The sequence below is a fragment of the Varroa jacobsoni genome, unplaced genomic scaffold, assembly GCF_002532875.2.
Source record: "Varroa jacobsoni isolate VJ856 unplaced genomic scaffold, vjacob_1.0 scaffold_321, whole genome shotgun sequence".
In the NCBI taxonomy this organism is placed as follows: Eukaryota; Metazoa; Arthropoda; class Arachnida; order Mesostigmata; family Varroidae; genus Varroa; species Varroa jacobsoni.
The window spans coordinates 385,017-389,758 of NW_019213223.1; the positions used below are offsets into that span (position 1 = coordinate 385,017).

At 37.6% G+C, this 4,742-nt stretch overlaps 1 long non-coding RNA gene across 1 annotated transcript; it reads left to right on the forward strand.

Annotated features, from left to right (window-relative positions):
* The first annotated feature begins 1,743 nt into the window (after positions 1-1,743).
* LOC147753654 (uncharacterized) lies at positions 1,744-4,467 on the forward strand. The gene is made up of 3 exons (XR_015310548.1): positions 1,744-1,932; positions 2,532-2,699; positions 3,251-4,467. It is a non-coding gene; the product is annotated as an uncharacterized LOC147753654 (long non-coding RNA).
* The last annotated feature ends 275 nt before the right edge of the window (positions 4,468-4,742 follow it).

Sequence of the window (4,742 nt, forward strand, 5' to 3'; positions counted from 1 at the left end):
GGATATAATAAGCCGTTCGACAATCTCTATACTTAGACATTTTAGATATTGCGCTTACATTGAAAACACATTGACAAGTAGATGTTCATATTTACTGTTCTTACCTCGTTCATCGACAAAGGTGATTTTGTGTAGCCCGGGTCGGTCCATTTTGTTGTATACTATTCTCACTGCGTCGATTTTTGCTGATGAAGGTATATTTTACATGACATTTTAAGTCGTCGTGGACCCAACAGAACAGCTGCATTAACCAGCATGAAAATGCCCCGCGCGTTAATAGGGACTAAAGACGAAACTTGCAGCATGCATATTCTAGGAAATTTAACTTCAGGAAACGCATTTACAACCTCATCTAGACAAATAATATTTCGATTTTAGTTAGTAGTTCGACTGCAGTTAGGCGGCCGTTCACACGGCTGGCCTCTCCCAGCATGAAACAATGTCCGTTTTCGTTCTGTCTCGAACGTGAAATACCACCTGGCCCTAGGTTTACCAAGTGAATACGTTACTATTGTATAGGCACGGATGATAAGTAGGCATAGCACCAATCCAGAGTTTATGAATCTAATCCTGAACAGAATTTTACTGGTCACACGGTCAGGACTACATAAGGAACCAAAGCAAACAGAAGTATTTGCAGGACAGTGCCATAACAATAAATATGTGTGTTATCTATCCATTCATGAAACTGTTCACTTCTATACATGAAATGGCTTTTCTAGTGCCGCGTCTACTAACTATCGTTGATCACTGATGTTAACCGTCCAAGCGCTTATCTTTTTGAGCTTTTATCATCGCAAACAACGAACCTAATTGCCCTATCTGCGAAAATATAATAAAATAAACACAGCGATATTTATGTAATCCTCTAATTTTAAGCGGTGTTTGATTTGCTTTGTTGTAGCAATCCTCATTGGTCCAATGTCGCGTTTCATGTCCGACCGGATATGTGTCCATCATCAGAGCAGTAAATGAGTTCCCATCATTATATTTCGGTCTGATCATGCTAATGGAACAAATAATCTATCAAATTATAGGAGAGAGATACCGAATCAACATGACGGCTACTTTGCGATAAACTTTCAGTTAGACCTTTGTCGAACCCAATATTTGTATCTGTATTTTCACATCATCCCATCACGTTTATTTACTGAACACTGCGGCACGAATGGCGGTTTTATTCAGCAATGATGTATCTGGTTCGACATAACTGTAAACTTAAAGTATAGAATCATATGTAAAATTGATTCAAAGGTAGAAAAGGTCGACAGCTCTCGGCATTAATTCACTTAGGAAAGAACGGTTTTTCGCTATGCTGTAGGAATTATTTCGAAAATTTACACTGGTTAGATAAAACGCCACCAATATATTGTATTGCATGTGTTAATGAAATAATAAAATAGAGACATTGGCTAATATCAGACGTAATAACAGCATCTGTGATAACGTTACAACAAAAAAAATACAGTACCTTTAATTCGAGCAAAAAAAAATTAGAGAATATTTCGATCGATAACTCTCAGACCCACCGATGGATACAACAAAAATCCCTGTGTATCTTATTTGATGCGAATGAGAAAAATCGATTGTTATGTTCTTGTTTGTTTTGATCGGTTGCTAAATTACGGCAACCGGCCTTTATGTCTGTTTTTTTATGTCTGTATTTATGTTTTCAGATGTTATGTTGTTTGTGTGAGTTTACCAGTTTTTTTTTATTTGTTCACCTTTTTCATGTTTCAAAAACAACAGTTACGAACGACAGAACGACAGGGTTCGACAAATTCCAAAAGTAACTTGAAATAAAGTTCAGCAAAATTTTGCAACGTTTGGTAATGCATAGACACACATCGGTTGGCGCCAGCAACCGTCCGTCTGATGGAACACTTAACGACAATGCCGGATGTAAAACTCAAAACATAGAGGCATAGAGAGGTGAGTTAATAAATATATTTTGAAAAATGTAGGCGCTAGTGTCACATATAAACGAAATGTGCCACTGGATGATTGTTGATGGGCGGCGGGCATGGATTTTTTCCACCATTGAAGGGATCATAGCCTAACTTGCAGTTCGTCTAGCCGTGTTTTTGACTTCCTTATTTTGCGTGCTCTACGAAGTCTATGATTAGTTTTGTAGGCCTTGGTAAGGCTCGAGACCTTAAATTATGTTTAGAATTAAATGTCCTTTCTTGGTAAATATTCCTCCCAATTATATGCGGAAATGGAGCTTAAGCAGCTATGACATTCTGATGTGTTTAACAATCATTTGAACTTCCAACGCTTGCAGGAAGAACCCCTAAATTTCTTGCTTGAGTTAGCGACATAATAAGTCTAATACTAACCTCTCCCTTTGGCCTGCGGCAATATAAGGCAACGAATAAGGTACTTTTTTGAAGTCACTAGCGGTGGTCATGCTTATTACAAATCTGGCTTATCCAACCAAATAAGTCTGGGACCCCGCTATATTTATCCCCTCTATATATAACGGTAGTTCCCCGCTAAAATCGCTTCCTTCGAATGCTTTGTCGTTTAAGTATCGTACTTGGATTTGTAGATCAGAAACGCCGGTGGCAAAACGTCAGTCTTCACATCATCTAGAATGTTTTATAAAAGCAAAGGTAAAGGAATGACTTCTTTGCAACAGAAGTTCTCAACGGCTCCTCTAAGGATTGGTGTGGTTAATATCCCAAGATGATTTCAGTGTAAGTATTCGCTTGACTGAACACAAAGTAAAAAGCTGGAGCTTGAAAAAGGTATTGAAGGTTTTCAAAGCAACTGAAAATTCAGTCGATCCGCCCCTCAGCAATGGCTACCATAGACGTTCTAAGCTTTTGGGAGTGAGTACACACCATGAATCTTACCTTGTCAAAATGTTTCATTCAAAGTCCTTGAACATAAAAACAGTGACCATAACGATAAACACCATTGACGCTACTATAATGTGATGTCTAAGACAAAAAACAAAAGAAGCATATCTTCTCTTAATACGTGTGTTAGATCTAATCCTTAACAAGAAAATCTTGATATTCCCGTACATGCTCATGTCGCGAAGATATTCATGACAAGTAATTGTGCCGTAGAAGTAATGTTTGCTCGTAACGGCGTGACAAGCATTGCACGAGTAGTTCGTGAGGTTATTCTATCTGTTGGAGCCCAGCGATTCCTTTAGCTTTCGGTGCTTTCTGAAATCAACAATCGTGATCCCATCGTCCAATATAATACTTTTGATTCATTTATTATTTATTTGGAATAGGGTAAAGCTGCCGGAACCACTTCCAATATATGGAAATCGTTGTTGAGGTTCCCGATGAGGATATTCCTGATATGGCCCGCATCGATGATCTTCATCAACGGATGCTCGATTAGACTGGGCTCTTCAAATATATGCTAGGCCTGCATATGAAAACGATGTCTCTAACGACAGAAGAACATAAAACATCACCTGAAGTTAAGATGTTATTATTTGGCATAAAAAATATAACTTTAACATAGACCTACGTTACAAGCAAACATACGTTCCCCTGAGAACGAAACTTAATCTGTCCACAATTATAGTTCTTCAGCGACTTGTCAACCGTAAAGATGTTCTATTAGTAAGTGCAGCTAGTTGAGTCGCCTGTCTTAAAGCCTTAAACGATTCAGTTGCCCACCTGATAGCGAGATCGTATATGCGTGATGCCAATGGTAATCCTAATCAAAAAAGCCTTTCTCACTTGAGCTCGTCTGAGACTATTCTCCAACAAATGTTTTTACTATTTTTTTACGACACGATAGATGTGTTCCATCTATCTGTAGCCATATATCGCAAAAGCGAGATACAATAAGCCTGCATGTATCTGCTAGTTCTACGACGCTTACAATTCCCGTTGGATATCTGAACGGTACCGTACAGATGACAGGTAACAAGACTGACCAACTCATCATAGAAAATGACGTTCTGGCCAAACAGGTATGACAGGAGTTGTGAGATCTAAAAGACGAATTATCATTGAAGCAATCAAATTGCACTTACAAAAAAAAAGTATTTGTAGTTGTTTTTTTAATTACCGGGTTTTGCCATGGAGTAACAGCTCTAAATAAATAGAGAATTAAAGATAATTTCCGTGATATTCATAAGAGGTTTCCACTAATCTCCAAAACTTATATAGCAACCCTCTTCCTTATTTTATTACAAGCATTTTAACACAGTTAAAGAAAGTGTAAGACTGTGTAAAACATCAAGAAGAGTAATTGTTTCGCAGTTTCGGGTCTTACGGGCCAATTTGGCAGACCAGGTTTACCGACCTGCCGATTACTGATCTGACTGATCGATTACCCCCCTGCGTTAATAAATATGATAAACTTGAGAAATACAGAAAATCTTGGGTTTCAAAAAAAACAAATGGAACTATGGGCTTAACGGAACAGAAAATTGTTATTTCGTTCAACATTTAGCAGAGAAAAGAATAAGGCATAGCTTCCCTGCGTAAATATTTTTCATTAGTCATTTATAGATGGTTTCCTGGAGAGAAAATTCAAAAATAAAAAAAAAAAAATACATAACATAAAGGCTGTGCTCGAATAAATAGAATAAGTCACGTACCGGATACTAGCTTTATGCGTAGACTAGTAGAGTTTATAACGTAAACAAGTCCCAACGAACGGGTAATGTTACAGTATAAACATTGAAATGCTTGCATATCTAATTAGTTACGAGCAAAAAAGACAAAAAAAAAAATGTAATGGTAAATCTAGGAGCCTTCCTT